The 18,124-nt window shown below is 40.1% G+C and overlaps 1 long non-coding RNA gene across 2 annotated transcripts in view; it reads left to right on the top strand.

The window, feature by feature from the left end:
- LOC117977551 (uncharacterized) overlaps nt 1-17,469 on the top strand; it is a 40,862-nt gene extending 23,393 nt beyond the window's left edge. For both annotated transcript variants that reach the window (XR_010111303.1, XR_010111304.1), the window contains exon 3: nt 12,263-17,469. This is a non-coding gene — a long non-coding RNA (uncharacterized LOC117977551). The remainder of the gene's footprint in view (nt 1-12,262) is intronic.
- The last annotated feature ends 655 nt before the right edge of the window (nt 17,470-18,124 follow it).

Genomic DNA, 18,124 nt, shown 5'->3' with positions numbered 1-18,124 from the left:
CTTTTTGTATATTTAGAGTTGTGCAACCACAACCACAGTAAATTTTAAGAACATTTTTCATCATCCCAACAGGAAACCTTGCATCCCTTAGCCATCACTCCCCATCATTACCCCTCCCAGCTCTAGGCAATTGTTTATCTATTTTCTGTCTCTATAGATTTTATTCTGGAGACTTCATATGAATGGAATCATAAAATATGTAGTATTTTGTGACTGGCTTGAGTTGGCATAATTTTTCAAGATTCATCCATGTTATGGTATATATCAGTACTTCATTTCTTATTGCTGAATAGTCTCTCAATATATGGATAGACTCGAATTTATTTATCCACTCATTGGTTCATGGACATTTGGGTTGTTTCTACTTTTTGGATGGTATTGTGTGGACATATGTTTTCATGTGATTTAATTCTTTTTTTTTTTTTTTTTGAGACCGAGTTTCTCTCTTGTTGCCCAGGCTGGAGTGCAATGGCGTGATCTCGGCTCACTGCAACCTCTGCCTTCCGGGTTCAAGCGATTCTCCTGCCTCAGCCTCCTGAGTAGCTGGGATTACAGGCATGCACCACCATATCCAGCTAATTTTTTATTTTTAGTAGAGACGGGGTTTCACCATGTTGGTCAGGCTGGTCTCAAGCTCCTGACCTCAAGTGATCCACCCGCCTTGGCCTCCGAAATTGCTGGGATTACAGGCGTGAGCCACCATACCCGGCCGGCTTTTGTTTCTCCTTACACCTGTATCTGTTACCCAAAACCTTAAGAAGATGTAAATCAAGGAGCAGAGTCGGTGGAGTACTAGAGCCGGCTCATTCCAGCTCCCAAAAATTGACTGTCAGAATTTCAGGAACTTCATGAGCCGGTTGACTTCACATTGGTGATTTGAAATTGGCCCTGGTGGGAGTATTTACATAATGGAAACCAGCATGCTACAAGCCAGCATTACCTCCCCCTATCTCAGTCTGTTAAACATTTGTCAGTATATTACTGCTTAGAATAAATGATTCTGAAGGTTGAGCTGCAAAATGGTGCTTATCTATGTAATTTGTACAAATTTGGCTAAACAGATATATCCTATGCTCACAGAGAGCTATGCAAATTAATAATAGTTAATATGCAACAGTATTTAGAAATACAGGAAGAATCCAGTAAGCATAGTCGAGTTAAAAAAAAAATAAGAAGAGGGCTGGGTGTGGTGGCTCATGCCTGTAATCCCAGCACTTTGGGAGGCTGAGGCAGGTAGATTGCTTGAGCCCAGGAGTTCGAGACTAGCTGAGGCAACATGGCAAATCCCTGTCTCTACAAAAAATATAAAATTTAGCCAGGCATGGTGGCATGTACCTGTAGTCCCAGCTACTTGGGAGGCTGAGGTGGGAGGATCATTTGAACCCAGGAGGCAGAAGTTGCAGTGAGCTGAGATCATGCCACTGCACTCCAGCCCTGGGCAACAGAGTGAGACCCCGTCTAAAAATAAATAAATAAAAAAGAATAAATTTAAAAAAGAAATATAGGAGGTCAATGTGTTAATAAAAACTTCTATTCTTTATTTATTTTTAATAATTTAAAAAAATTTTACTTTTTTTTTGGAGACAGGATCTTGCTCTGTCACCCAGGCTGGAGTATGGTGACACAATCATAGCTCACCACAGCCTCAAACTCCCAGGCTCAAGTGATCCTCCCACCTCAGCCTCCTGAGTACCTGGAACCACAGGCACATGCCACCACACTCGGCTAATTTTTAAATTTTTTTGTAGAGACGGGGTCTCCCTATATTGCCCAGACTGGCTTCGTACTTATGGGCTCATGCAATTCACCCTCCTCGGCCTCCCAAAGTGCTGGGATTACAGGCATGAGTCACCATGCCCAGACTAAAATTTGTATTTTATACTGAGCCAGGGTCTTGCTATGTTGTCCAGGCTGGACTCAAACTCCCAGGATCCTCCTGTCTCAGCCTTCAGAGTGGCTGGGATACCAGGTGCACGCCCAGCTTATCAAAAACTTCTGAGGGCCAGGTGTGGTGACCCACGGCTGTGATCCTAGCACTTTAGGAGGCTGAGGTGAGAGGTTTGCTTGAGCCCAGGAGTTCAAGATCAGCCTGGGCAACGTAGTGAGACCCTTGTCTCTATTCTTTAAAAAAAAAAAAAAAACTTCTAAGGAGGGCTTTTAGGAATGAGCTAGACACTGTGGACACCCAGTCCCTCTCTGTACTGAGTTTAGAGTTGCTGACTTCTACCTGATTAAATTGTTAAGATGTCAGAGATAGGGCATTTGATTATAAGCATACATCACCAAAAGCATTAACCTGAGATAAGTTATATATATGTAATTTTTTTTTTTTAGACGGGGTCTCACTCTGTCATTCAGGCAAGAGTACAGTGGTGCAATCATGGCTCACTGCAACCTTGACCTCCCGGCCTCAGGTGATTCTCTCACCACAGCCTCCTGAGTAGCTGGGACTACAGGCACATACCACCATGCATGGCTGATTTTATTTTTATTTTTTGTAGAGATACGTATCTCGCTGTGTTGCCCAGGCTGGTCTCAAACTCCAGGGCTCCAGCAATCCTCCTGCCTCGGCCTCCCAACTGAAAATGCTACTGCTCACAATAATTATCAACAATACGGTACAGTGTATAATGAGGAAATATTTGATTAACATTAATTCTTAGGCACAAAAGATTTTGGCACACAGTCATTTCTAATCTAAGAACTCATACACATTTCATTCAGGTTTGCTATTTCAGTTCCTAAACTTAGAGAGAAAAATATCTTCCTATTCCCAGATTATACAAGCAGTAGTAGGGCGGGCATGGTTGCTCATGCCTGTAATTCTAATGCTTTGGGAGGCTGAGGGTAGAGGATCCCTTGAGGCTGGAGTTCAAGACCAGTCTGGGCAACATAGCAAGACCCTGTCTCTACAAAAAATTTAAAAATTATCTGGTCATCGTGGTGTGCGCTTGTAGTCCTAGCTACTTGGGAGGCTGAGGCAGGAGGATTGCTTGAACCCAGGAGTTTCAGGCTGCAGTGAGCTACAGTGACATTACTGCACTCCAGCTTGGGTGACAGAGCCAGACCTTGTCTCTGGAAAGAAAAAAAAAAAAGAAGAAGAAGAAATAAAAGCAACAGCAAATTTTAAAGTATCTTCCTCCACCCATTCTTTATACTGTAATGCTGTGTGTGCTACAACTACATATTTGGACCCCATGAGACAATGTTACAATTTTGGCTTTAAAAAATTTAATGTATAGCTGGGTGCGGTGGCTCATGCCTGTAATCTCAGCACTTTGGGAGACCAAGGCAGGAGGATTGCTTGAGCCCAGGAGTTTGAGACCAGCATGGGCAACAGAGTGAGACACCGTCTCTACAAAAATAATGATAATAAAACCAATTAACCAAGCGTGGTAGGGTTTGTCTGTGGTCCCAGCTGCTTGGGAAACTGAGGTGGGGGGATCATTTGAGCCTGGGAGATTGAGGCTGCAGTAAGCTGGGATTGCACCACTATACTCCAACCTGGGTGACAGAGCAAGACCCCATCTCTATAAACTAAAAATAAATTTAAGGTATTTTTAGTAAATTAAGAGGAAAATAGTGTTTTATATTAATTAGATAAAATTATTATAAAAAATAACCCAGTTATTATTATAAAAATAACCCAGTTATTTATCATTTCTGATGTTCTTAGGATTCCTTCCTGAAGATTTTTTTTTTTTTTTTGAGATAGTTTTGCTTTGTCACCCAGGTTAGAGTGCAGTGGCGCGATCTCCGCTAACTGCAAGCTCCGCCTCCCGGGTTCACGCCATTCTCTGCCTCAGCCTCCCGAGTAGCTGGGACTACAGGTGCCCACCACTGTGCCCGGCTAATTTTTTGTATTTTTAGTAGAGATGGGGTTTCACCGTGTTAGCCAGGATAGTCTTGATCTCCTGACCTCGTGATCCACCCGCCTCGGCCTCCCAAAGCGCTGGGATTACAGGCGTGAGCCACTGCACCCGGCCTCTTTCCTGAAGATTTGACATTCCTTAGTATCATTTATTTTCAACCCTAAGAAACTTCTTTAGGCACTCCGTTAATGATGAATTCTTTTGGTTTTTCTTTATCTGAAAATGTCTTTTTTTTTCCCACCTTCATTCTTTTTTAAAAAACAGCTTGAGGCTGGGCGTGGTGGCTCATGCCTGTAATCCCAACACTTTGGGAGGCCGAGGTGGGCAGATTGCTTGAAATCGGGAGTTCAAGATCAGCCTGAGCAACATGAAGAAACCCTATCTCTACAAAAAATACAAAAATTAGCCAGGCATGGTGGTGTGTGCCTGTAGTCCCAGCTACTAGGGAGGCCAAAGTGGGAGAATTGCTTGAGCCTGGGAGGCGGAGGTTGCAGTGAGCTGAGATCACGCCACTGCACTCCAGCCTGGGCAGGGGAACAAGACTCTGTCTCAAAAAAAAAAAAAAAAACCCAAAAACCCAAAACAACAAAACAACAACAATAAAAAACAAACAAAAAACAGGTGGGGCGCAGTGACTCATGCCTGTGATCCCAGCACTTTGAGAGGCTGAGGCGAGTGGGTCACCTGACGTCAGGAGTTCGAGATCAGCCTGGCCAATATGATGAAACCCCATCTCTACCAAAAATACAAAAATTAGCTGGGTGTGGTGGCTCATGCCTGTAGTCCCAGCTACTCGGGAGGCTGAGGCATGAGAATCGCTTGAACCCAGGAGGCAGAGGTTGCAGGGAGATGAGATCACATCACTGCACTCCAGCCTGGGCAACAGAGTGAGACTTGGTCACAAACAAACTAACAAACAAAAAACCACAGCTTGCGATATGATTTACATATCATATGATTTACTCAGTTTAAGTGTACAATTCAATGGTTTTTAGTACAATCACAGATAAGTGTGACCATCACCATAGTCAGTTTTAGAGCATTTTCATCACCTCTAAATGAAACTTTATATTTTAGCTATTCCTCCATTTCCCCATTCCTTTATTCCCGCATTCAACACAATCATAAGCAAGCACTTGTCTACTTTGTCTCTATAGATTTCCCTCTTTTGGACATCTCATATGAATGGAATTGTATAATCTGTGGTATTTTGTGACTGGCTTCTTTCACTTAGCATGAAGTGTTCAAGGTTTATCCACATGATAGCATGTATTGGTACTTCATTCCTTTTTATAGCCCAATAATATTCCATTGTTTGGATATACTACAATTGGTTTCTCCATTCATCCATTGATGGAATTTTTGGGTTGTTTCCACGTTTTGGATATTACGAATAATGCTGCTCTAAACATTCATGTACAAGCATCTAAGTCTCTGTTTTCAATTCTTTTGAGTATTGCTGGGTCATATGGTAATTCTATGTTTGATCATTTGAGAAACTGCCAGACTGTTTTCTAAAGTGGCTATACTATTTTACATTTTCACCAGCAGTGTATGAGGGTTATGAGTACCTTCATTCTTGAAGGATATTATCTCTAGATATAGAATTCTGGGCCAGGTGTGGTTGCTCATGCCTATAATCCCAGGACTTGGGGAAGCTGAGGTGGGTGGATCACTTGAGGCTAGGAGTTCAAGACCAGCCTGGCCAAGATGATGACACCATGTCTCTACTAAAAATACAAAAGTTAGCCGAGCGTGGTGGCAGGCCCCTGTAATCCCCGCTATTCAGGAGGCTGAGGCATGAGAATCGCTTGAACTTGGGAAGTGGAGGTTGCAGTGAGCCAAGATCACACCACTGCACTCCAGCCTGGGCAACAGAGTGAGACTCTGTCTCAAAAAAAAAAAAAAAAAAAAAAAAGAAAAGAAAAGAAAAGAAAAAAAATTCTTTTAGCCTGATGGTTGTCCTTTCTTTCTTTCAGCATTTTAAAGATGCTGTTCCACTGTCTTTTTAAAGATGCTGTTCCACTGTCTTTTGAACTCTATAATTTCTTTTTTTAAAATTGTGGTAAAATGTACAAAACAAAATTTACCATTTTATCATTTTTGTTTTTTCCTTTTATTCTAATGCATCTTCTCAGGATTAATTTTTTTTCTTTTTGAGATGGAGTCTTGCTCTGTCACTCATGCTGGAGTGCAGTGGCACGATCTCAGCTCACTGCAACCTCTGCCTTCCTGGTTCAAGCAATTCTCCTGCCTCAGCCTCCTGAGTAGCTGGGATTACAGGCGTGTGCCACCACGCCTGGCTAATTTTTGTGTTTTTAGTAGAGACGGGTTTTCACCATGTTGGTCAGGCTGGTCTCGAACTCCTGACCTTGTGATCCACCCACCTCGGCCTCCCAAAGTGCTGGGATTACAGGCGTGAGCCACTGCACCTGGCCCAGAATTAATTATTTTTAAGTGTAAAGTTCTGTGGCATTAAGAACATTCAGGTCTGGGCATGGTGGCTCACACCTGTAATCCTAGCACTTTGGGAGACCAAGGTGGGAGGATCACTTGAGGCCAATAGTTCGAGACCAACCTGGGCAGCATAGCGAGACACCATCTCTATTAAAAACAAAAAAAGAGCATTCATATTAGTGTGCAACCCTCCCCACCATTCATCTTCAATTTTTTTTTCATCATCCCCAGCTGAATGACCTCTATAGTTTCTTATGAGGACTCAACAGTTTTTCAAATTACCATTCCCTGGTATGTAGTATATCATTTTTCTCTGGGTATTTTAAAGATTTTCTGTTAATTGTTGGTATTCAGCAGTTTGACTATAATGCACCTAGGCATTGTTTTTATCCTGCTTGAGTTCAGTTACTTCTGTTTTGTTTTGTTTTGTTTTTGTTTTGAGACTGAGTCTCGCACTGTTGCCTGGGCTGGAGTGCAATGGCGCTATCTCGGCTCACTGCAACCTCCACCTCCTGGGTTCACACGATTCTCCTGCCTCAGCCTCCCAAGTAGCTGGGATTACAGGTGCCCGCCACCATGCCTGGCTTATTTTTTGTATTTTTAGTAGAGATGGGGTTTCACAGTGTTAGCCAGGATGGTCTCGATCTCCTGACCTTGTGATCCGCCCACCTCGGCCTCCCAAAGTGCTGGGATTATAGGTGTGAGCCACCGCATCCAGCCGAGTTCAGTTACTTCTTGACCCTAAACATAAATGTCTTTCACCAAATTTGGGAAATCATTTGCCATTATTTCTTCAATTTATATTTGCTCCATCCTTCCCCATTGAATTGCCTTGGCATCTTTGTTGAATATAAATTCATTATAAACATGTGGGTCTATTTACGGTGTCTCTATTCACTTTCATTCATCTATTTGTCTATTATTACACAATAACTATGCCAGGTTTTTTGTTTTTTTTTTTTTTTGAGATGGGGCAGGCCTTGCTATGTTGCCCAGGCTGTTCTCGAACTCTTGGCCTCAAGTGATCCTCTCACCTCTGCCTCTCAAGTAGTTGGGATTATAGGTGTGTGCCACCATGCCTTTCTATTCCACATAAATTGTAGAAACCAGGTTGTCAATTTTTATCAAAACAACCTACTGGGATTTTGATTGAAATTGATTGAATCTACAGATACACTTGAGGAGAAATGACACCTTTTTAAAAATTATTATTAATAAGACAGAGTTTCGCTCTGTCACAGGCTGGAGTTCAGTGGCCCAATCTCGGCTCACTGCAACCTGTGCCTCCTGGGTTGAAGTGATTCTTGTGCCTCAGCCTCGTAAGTAGCTGGGATTACAGGCATGCACCACTGCACCTGGCTAATTTTTGTATTTTTAGTAGAGACGGGGTTTCACCATGTTGGCCAGGCTAGTCTTGTACTCCTGGCCTCAAGTGATCTGCCTGCCTTGGCCTCCCAAAGTGCTAGGATTATAGGCATAAGCCACTGCACCTGGCCTTAATTTACATCTTAATATTGAGTCTTCCGATCCATGAACGTGGTATAGTTCTCTACTTACTTAAATCTTCTTTAATTTCTCTCTATATGTTTTGTAGATTGCAATGTAGAAATTATGCACATCTTTCTTTAATTTGTCCCTAGGCATTTCATATTTTTGATGCTATTGTGAATGGTATTTTGTAAAATATCATTTCCAAAATTTTTGCTAGCATATAGGAATACAATTAATTTTTGTATATTGACTTTGTATCCTGTGATATCACTATATTCACTAGTTAATTCTGGTATTTTGTTTTTGTAGGATCCTGAGGGTTTTCCATGCATTAAGTACTGTAATCCAACAGTACTTAATTTCATTGCCGAAATTATAACAGCTTTTTCCATGCGTGGAAATCCATGTCATCTATGAATAAAGACAGTTTTATTTCTTCCTTTCTTATCTGTATGGCTTTCATTTCTTTTTATTGCCTTATTGCACTGGTTAGGATGTCCAAGACAATGTTGAATTGAAATGGTAAAAGCAGACATCCTTGCCTTGTTCCCATTCTTTGGGGGGAAGCCTCAATAATTTACCACTGAATATCATGTTAGCTATAAGATTTTCATAGATTCTTTTTTATCAGATTGAGGAAGTTCTTTTTAAATTCTAGTTTGTTAAAAATTTTAAAAATATCATAAACTGGTGTGGATTTTTTCAAGTGCTTTCTCTGCATTTATTAAAATGAATATATACTTTTTAAAACTTTATTCTGTTAAAGTGGTCAATTACATTGATTGATTTCTTTAAATGTTAAGCTAACTTTGCATTCCTGGGGTAAACCTTAGTTGGTCATGATATCATTTTTATATATTTCTGGATCTAATTTCCTAATATTATAATAATGTATTGATACGTTATTATTAACCAAAGTCAGTCAGATTTTCCTAGTTTTTACCTAATCTCCTTTTTTCTATTCCAGAATTCTATCCAGGATATCACATTACATTTAGTCTCCTTAGGCTCCATTTGGTTGTGATATTTTCTCAAACCTTCCTTGTTTTCAATAACGTTGATGGTTTTGAAGAGTGCTGGTCAGGTATTTTGTAGGATGCCCTTTCATTGGGATTTGCCTGTTTTCTCACGCATAGACTTGGTTGTGGGTTATGGGAGAAAGTGCCATCTCATCACATCATATCAAAGGCACATACTGAAAAAAATAAAGGCTCCTATTGTCGACATGACATCTCACTGTTGATGGGGTCTGTATTAGTCTGTTTTCACATTGCTATAAAGAACTTCCCTGAGACTGGGTAATTTATAAAGGAAAGAGGTTTAATTGACTCACAGTTCTGCATGGCTGGGGAGGCCTCAGGAAACAGAATCATGGTGGAAGGTGAAGGTGAAGCAAGAACCTTCTTCACAAGGCAGCAGGAGAGAGAAGTGCATATGAAGGAGGAACTGTGAGACACTTAAACCATCAGATCTTGTGAAAACCCACCTACTATCAAGAGAACAGCATAGGGGAAACTGTCCTCATGATCCGATCACCTCCCTCCCTCAACACATGGGGGTTACAGGTCCCTCCCTTGACATGTGGGGATTACAATTTGAGATGAGATTTGGGTGGGGACACAGAGCCAAACCATATCAGAGTCCTTGATCACCTGGTTGAGGCAGCATTGGTTAGGTTTTTCACTGTAAAGCTACTCTTTTTCCCCTTGTTTTCCTTACTGTACTCTTCGAGTATGTACAGCCTACACTCAAGGAGTGGAGAGTTATGGACTCCCTCCTCGAGGGCTGAATGCCTACATAAATTATTTGGGATCCTTCTGCATGTGAAATTTATTTCTCCCATATCTATTAATTTATTCAGTAATTTATTTATACCAATATGCATTCATGGGCATTTATTTTATAATTTTTGCTGTAATCCAACAGTACTTAATTTCGTTGCTGAAATTATAACAACTTTGACCATTGAGAGCTCTTTCTGTTGGTTCTTGTCTCTCTCTCTCCCTCTTTTTTTTCCCTAACAGAAATGCCATTCAGAATCCTGTGTCTCTTTGGAGTACCCTCATCAATGTGGTTTTGTTTCATTTTGTTTTAGTCTGCAGGACAGAGTGAGACCGTGTCTCAAAAAAACAAAACAAAACAAAAACCACACACAAAACCGCATTGCTTTTTATATTTCAATTTCCGGTTGTTCACTGTTATTATATAGAAATGAAATTAATGTTTGTATATTGATTTCTTATCCTGTCATGTTTCTGAGGTCACTTATTAGTTCTAGTAGATTTTGGAGTTTCTAATTTTCTACATAAACAATCATGTCATCTGCAAAAAAAAAAAGTTTTACTTTTTCCTTTACAATCTTCATGGCATTCATTTTTTCCCCCTTATGTGATTGCATTGACTAGGACCTACCATACAATGTTTTAAATAGAGAGGTCGGAGTGGACATCCCTGTCTTGCTCCCCATCTTAGGAGAAGCATTCAGTCTTTCACTATTAAGTATGATTTAGCCATAGATTTTTTATTTTGGTAAATGTCCTATATCAGGTTGAGGAAATTTTCTTTCTATTCCTAGTTTGCGGAGAGTTATTAGGAATACATTTGGATTGTCAAATGCTCTTTTTGTATCTATGGAGAGATCACATGGTTTTTCTTCTTTAGTTTGTTAATATGTGAATTGCATTGATTGGGTTTCTAATGTTGAACCAAGTTTACATTCCTGGGATAAACCCCACTTGGTCATGATATATCATCCTTTTTATATATTGTTGAATTTGATTTGCTCAACTTTTGTTTAGAATTTATTTTTGTTTAGAATTTTTTTAACAGTTTTGTTGAAATACAATTCACATATCATACACTTCATTCATTTAAGGTGTACAATGTTTTTAAATGTAGTCACATGGTTGTGCAACCATCACCAAAATCAATTTTAGAACATTTTGTCCCCACTAAAAGAAGCTCTGTACCAATTAGCTGTCCCTCCCCATCTCCCCACCTCCAGCCATAAACAACCACTAATTTATTTTTCCTCTTTATAGATTGCCTGTTATTATAGATATTTCATATGAATGGAATCATAGTAAGTGGTATATTTCTTTTTTCTTTTCTTTTCTTTTTTTTTTGAGATGGATTCTCGCTCTGTTACCCAGGCTGGAGTGCAGTGGCATGATCACGGCTCACTGCAACCTCCGCCTCCCGGGCTCAAGCAATTTGCCTCCCTCAGCCTCCTGAGTACCTGGGATTATAGGTGCATGCCACCGTGCCCAGTTAATTTTTGTATTTTTAGTAGAGATGGGTTTTCACCATGTTGACCAGGCTGGTCTTGAACTCCTGGCCTCAAGTGATCCACCTGCCTTGGCCTCCCAAAGTGCTAGGATTACAGGTGTGAGCCACTGTGCTTAGCTTCAAAATTCTTTTTAATTTTTCCATTTGATATCTTCCTTGACCCAAGGGTTGTTTAGCAATATGTTATTTAATTTACAAATATTTCAATATTTACCACAAGTCTTTCTGTTATTGACTTTTAATTTAATTCAGTTGTGGTTAGAGAAAATGCTTTTTATTACTGGAATCCTTTACAGTCTATTGAGACTTGTTTTATGGCTCAAAGTATGGCATATATTGGTAAATGGTCTATGTGCTTTTGAAAAATATGTATATTCTGTTGTGGTTGGTTGGAGTGTTCTATAAATGCCAATTAGGTGAAGTTGGTCAATATGTTGAGTTGGTATGGCCCTCAGTCATATGGTCACAAGGAAGTAAAATCTGCCAACCGGGAGCCTGGAATGAGCCTGGAAATTATTCTTTCCTAGTTGAGTTTCCCCAGGAGAACAAAGCTATCAGCTAATACCTTGATTACAGCCTCCTTAGATTATGAGCAGGGGACTTAGCTAAGCTGTTCCGAGACTTCTGATCCATGTAAACTGAGAGATAATAAATATATGTTGTTTTAAGTTGCTAAGCTTGTGAGAATTTGTTATGCAGCAATAGAAAACTAATACAGATGCATAAACATTTAAGATTAAGTCCTCTTGATGAATCGATCATGTTATCATTATAAAATAACCATTTTTATTTCTAGTAATATTCTTTCCTCTGAAGTCCACTTTGATATTAATACAGCTCCTAGAGCTTTCTTTTGATTGGTGTTAACATGACATGTCTTTTTTTCATGCTTTTTACTTTTTCCCTATTTGTGGCTTCATGTTAAAATTTGTTTGTTTCTTTCTTTTTTTTTTTGACAGGGTTTCACTTTGTCACCAAGGCTAAGTGCAGTGGCATGATCATAGCTCACTGTAACCTTGAACTCCAGCAATCAAGCTATCCTTCTGCCTCTGTCCCCCGAAGTAGCTGGGACTATAGGCGCACCCCACCATGCCCGGCTAATTTTTCTTTTCTTTTCTTTTTCTTTCTTTTTTTTTTTTTTTTTGTACATACAGGTTTTCACCACGTTGGCCAGGCTGGTCTCAACTCCTGAGCTCAAGCGATCTGCCCACCTTGGCTTCCCAAATTGCTGGGATTACAGGTGTAAACCATTGCACTTGGCTGTGTGCTTCTTATAGATAGTATATAGTTGGTTTTTACTTTTTTATCCAAGCTGACAATCTTTGCTTTTGATTGGAGTATTTAGGCCATTTTAATTTAATGTGATTATTTATATGATTAAGTTTATTTATTTATTTATTTATTTTGAGGCAGGGTCTTGCTCTGTTGCTCAGGCTGGAGTGCAGTGTTGCAATCATAGCTCACTGCAGCCTCAGACTCCTGGGCCCCAGCAAACCTTTCACCTCAGCTTCCCAAGTAGCTGGGACTACAGGTGAGTGCCACCATGCCCAGCTAATTTTTAAATTTTTTGTAGGGATGGAGTCTGGCTCTGTTGCCCAGGCTGGTCTTGAACTCCTGGGCTCAAGCAATCCTCTGCCTCCGCCTGCCAAAGTGCTGGGATTATAGGTGTGAGCCTTGCCCAGCCTATGATTAAGTTTAAATCTATTATTTTTGTGATTGTTTTATATTTTCCCCACCTGTTGTGTTCCTTTTCTCTTTTCCTGCCTTTTTTTTGTATTGCATATTTGAGTATTTTTTATTATTCTATTTTATCTCCTTTTTTTCTTTTCTTTTTCTTTTTCTTTTCTTTTTTTTTCTTTTTCTTTTTTTTTGAAACAGAGTCTTGCTCTGTCACCCAGGCTGGAGTGCAGTGGCACAATCTCAGCTCACTGCAACCTATTCGCCTCTGGGTTCAAGTGATTCTCGTGCCTCAGCCTCCTGAGTAGCTGGGACTACAGGCGTGCGCTACCATGCCGGGGTAATTTTTGTATTTTTAGTAGAGATGGGATTTCGACATGTTGGCCAGGCTGGTCTCAAACTCCTGACCTCAAATGATCTGCCCACCTGGGCCTTGGAAAGTGCTGGGATTACAGGCATGAGCCACCGTGCCCGGCCTATCTCCATTTTTGATGGAGATAAAATAGATTTTGCCTGGCGCAGTGATGCGTGCCTGTGAGGCTGAGGCAGGAGGATAGCTTGACTCCAGGAGTTTGAGGCTATAGTACACTATGATTGTGCCTGTGAACTGTACTCCAGCCTGGGCAACGTAGTCAGACCCTGTCTCTAAAAATATTGTTTTTTTAGTGGAGATAAAATAGAATCAGAAAAAATACAAAAGGATTCCACTTACATGCGGTAATTAGAGTAACCAAATTTATAGAGACAGAAAGTAGAATGGTGGTTGCCAGGAGCTGGGAGCAGAGGGAATGGAGAGTTACTGTTTGGTGGGTACAGAGTTTCAGTTTGGGAAGATGAAAAACTCTGGAGATGGATGGTGGTGATGCTTGCACAACAATGTAAATGTTCTTAATGTCCCTGAACTATACACTTATAAATAGTTAAAAAGGTAGATTTTATGTTACATATGTTTCACCACATTTTTTAAAAATCCTCAACAAAATCAGAATAGAAGGTAAATTTCTCAAACTGATAAAGGGCACGAGAAAAGTCTACAGCTCACATCATAACATCATCATAACATCGCCGGTGAAAGTGAACACTTTCTTCCTAAGACTGGAAACAACTCAAGGATGTCTACTCTTGCCACTTGTGTTAAACACTGTCCTGGACATTCGAAACCAGTGCAATCAGAAAAGAAAGAAATAAAAGCCATTCAAGTTGGAAAGAAAGAAGTAAAACCAGCATTCTTTTCAGATGACGATCTTTAATGTAAAAAGTCAGATGGAATCTACAAAAAGGCATCTAGGCTAATAAATGAGTTTATCAAGCATATAAGGTAAAAGTTAAATATAATAAATTAGGTATCTATATACTATCAGTGAAAATGTGAAAATGAGGTTAGGGAGACAGTTCTATTCACAGCAACATCAGACGGAATAAAATACTTAGAAATAAATTTAGCAAAAAATGTAGATATACACAAAATCTATAAAACATTGCTCAGGGAAATAAGAGATCTACGTAAATGGAGAGAAATTCCATCTTCATGAATTGTAAGACCCAATATTGCCAAGATGACAGTTTTCACCAAATTGATCTATAAATTAAACGAAATCCCAGCCAGGCATGGTGGTGCATGCCTGTAGTCCCAGCTACTCCAGAGGCTGAGGTGGGAGGATGGCTTGAGCCCAGGAGTTTGAGGCTGCAGTGAGCCATGATCATGCCACTGCACTCCAGCCTAGATGACAGAGTGAGACCACATCTCTAAAACTGAAAATAAAAAAATAAAAATTAAGCAAAATCCCTGTAAAGATCCTAGCAAGCATTCCTTTTTTTTTTTTTGTAGAAATTGGCAAACTGCTCCTAAAATATGTACAGGATATGGACATACAAAGGACCCAGAATAACCAATTTTGAAAAGGAGCCAATGGGAGAATTTTCATTTCCATCTTTCAAACTTACTATATATATAACTCACAGTAATCAAGACAGTGAGATACTGACATGAGGATAGAAATATAATGGAGAGTCCATAAATTAATCCTTATATTATGGTCAGCTGATGGCTGACAAAGGTGCCAAGATAATTCAATGTGCAAATAACAGTCTTTTCAACAAATGGTGCTAGGATAACTGTGTTCCCACCAGTGATAAGTAAGTGATAAGTATGTGAGGTAACAGATATGTTAGTTACCTTGATTTAATCATTTCACAATGTATACATCTATCAAAACATCCTGTTGTATACCATGAATATGTACCATTTTTATTTGTCAATTATAATATAATCAATTTTAAATTAATTAAAATGTTAACCTGAGTGCTGCTCTGAAGGAATTAATTTTCCAGATATAATTTAAGTCATGAGTCAGTTAACCTTAGTATATGGAGATTATAGGACTGACCTAGTCAGGTGAACCCTTTAAATGCAGAGAATTTTCTCTGGCTAGTACCAGAAGAGGTCATCAGAGATTCAAAGCACAAAGGATTTGATGCTCTATTGTTTATTTGATGGTAGTGGGGATCACTGTATCAAGGAAATGGAGAGTTCAGTTTTACAGCTTCATGGAACTGCATTTCTGTCAATAACTTGAATGAACTTGGAAGCAGATTCTGTTTTATGTTTGCAGGTAGATTCTTCCCTTGAACTTCCAGATGAGAGCCCAGCATGGCCAACATCTTGATTTTGGCTTTTTGAAACCTTAAGTAGAGAACCTGCTTGGTCTTATGACCTAGAGAGCTGTGAGATAATAAATGGGTATTGTTTTAAGCTACTAAATTTGTGATAATTTGTTACACAGCAATAGAAAACTAATACATTGGTATAGCCGGCTCACTCATGGTTATTGCATGGTATATTATTTTCCATCCTTTCAACCTATTTGTAGTATATATTGAATCTAAAGTTTCTGCTCTAGACAGCATATAGTTAGATCCTGTTTTTAAATTCAGTCTGATAATCCTTTACTTTTTTTTTGAGACAGGATCTCACTTTGTCGCCCAGGCTGGAGTGCAGTGGCATGAACATGGCTCACTGCATCCTCGACCTCCCTGGCACAAGCGATCCTCCTGCCTCAGCCACACAAGTAGCTGGAACTAAAGGCATGCGCCACCACGCATGGTTAATTTTTTTGTATTTTTTGTATTTTTTTTTTTTTTTTTTTGTAGAGACAGCGTTTTGCTATGTTGCCCAGCCTGGTCTCAAACTCCTGAGCTCAAGCGATCTGCCTTGGTTTCCCAAAGTGCTGGGATTACAGGCATAAGCCACCATGCCACCACACCCAGTCTATCCCTTACTTTTGAGTGTAGTACTTATTTCATTTACATTTACTATAATACTGATTGTAATATAAGTAATATAATTATTATTTTGGAGAGAAAAACATGCAAAATTGTTTTCCCAACAGACAAGACAGCATCAGCAGGTACAACTACAGGGGATTCTCCATAGATCGTACACTCACAAAGCATCATTAGTTCAACAGTGGAAAAACCACTGCTGTGTTCTCTGTAGCATATCCACTTAGCGTAAAGAGGTACTATTATTGTGTTCACTTACAATTCCAGAAGGAAAGGCACAACTGGACAAAAAACATTTTGTATCCTAAAGTCAGGTGCAGTAACTAAGAGACAAAACTTTGGGCAACAGTCTTGATGCACATTTCAATAAGGGCTTTTTACTTAGAGGGGAATGATTTCTCCACCCACAAGTTAGGTTTAATTGTTAGAGCAACATTTCATTGTTTGCTCAGTATTATTACATATACAAAAGGGGATTTGAAAAAAGGAATCACGAAAACATCTTACATGTCCAGCTGTTCCCACCAATACATCAACTCTTATGAAGCAGGAGAATAGGGTCTGGAGGCAGGGAACCCAAGTCCGGTTCATGCTGACTTCCTAGAACTAAATTGAAAGGGAAACCCCAACTTTCCACACCTAAATAACAAAAGGACCAGAGACTATTCCCTCTGCAAACCTCCACCTTTTCTGCCTGGCAGATGGGAAATTGAAAGTACCTCTGACCGGTTGCAAAAACCAATCACAGGTTTGCATAAGAGTGTAATTTTGTAACTTCGAAATTGGTTGCAGACAGCAACAAATCAGAGTGATTGTGGGCCACCACTTCATTTACATGAGGTGAACACCAAGTGCAATGGGAATGGGAAACCTCTAGGGGGTATTTGGACCCAAGAAGATTCTGTATCTGGGCCCTTGAGTCGCTGCTCAGGTCCGCTCCCACACTGTGGAGTACACTTTCATTTTCAATAAATCTGCTTTTGTTGCTTCATTCTTTCCTTGCTTTGTCTGTTTTGTCCAATACGACAAGAACCTGGACACCCTCCACCAGTAACACTTAGGTTTAAGACAGCGGCCAGGCATGGTGGCTTACACCTGTAAACCCAGCACTTTGGGAGGACAAGGCCAGTGGATCACCTGAGGTCAGGAGTTTGAAACCAGCCTGGCCAACATAGAGAAACCCCATCTGTACTAAAAATACAAAAAATTAGCCGGGCATGGTGGCACATGCCTGTAGTCTCAGCTACTTGGGAGGCTGAGGCAGGAGAATCCCTTGAACCTGGGAAGCGGAGGTTGCAGTGAGCTGAGATTGTGCCACTGTACTCCAGCCTGGGTGACAGAGTGAGACTCTGTCTCAAAAACAAACAAACAAACAAAAAGACAGGGCCTGGGAATACTTCAGTGGTCATAAAATAGGAAAATAGACACTATGGCTACAAAAAAAGTGAAATATTTAAACTAAAGCTTTCATACCCAGGATTTGCCTGTTCCAACTTTGTAGCCTTCATGCAATACTCAGGGCAAAAAATCTGCATAATTACTTGGCATAAGTTGCACCAACTATATTTTTTAAAAATTAGTATGTGACCCTGTGAAAGGAAACAATCCTTCCCATGAGTTTCTCCTCTGGAATGAAAATCCAGTTCTTCAACAGAGTGGGCACTGGTGAACTAAATTAAGTCACCTGAGATTCCTTGCTCAGTGGCCCACCTCTTCTGGTGTTCAGGAAGGCAAAGGGAAGTGTGTGGAATACATTTGAACTCTTGTGGCTGCAACTGAGCTGTTTTTAAATAAGCAGACATTGACTCCCTAACAACTAACATAAGTCCATTTGAGGACATCCTATTTAAAGTTCTAAAGTTAAAGGAGTCTGGACACAGTGGCTCACCCCTGTAATCCAGCACTTTGGGAGGCCAAGGTGGGGCAAATCACTTGAGTCCAGGAGTTTGAGACCAGCCTGGCCAACATGGTGAAACTGAAACCCCGTCTCTACTAAAAATACAAAAATTAGCTGGGTGTGGTGGTGGGTACCTGTAATCCCAGCTACTTGGGAGGCT

This window comes from Pan paniscus, chromosome X, assembly GCF_029289425.2.
Source record: "Pan paniscus chromosome X, NHGRI_mPanPan1-v2.0_pri, whole genome shotgun sequence".
NCBI classification, from domain to species: domain Eukaryota; kingdom Metazoa; phylum Chordata; class Mammalia; order Primates; family Hominidae; genus Pan; species Pan paniscus.
This window is presented reverse-complemented; position numbering and strand designations above follow the sequence as displayed.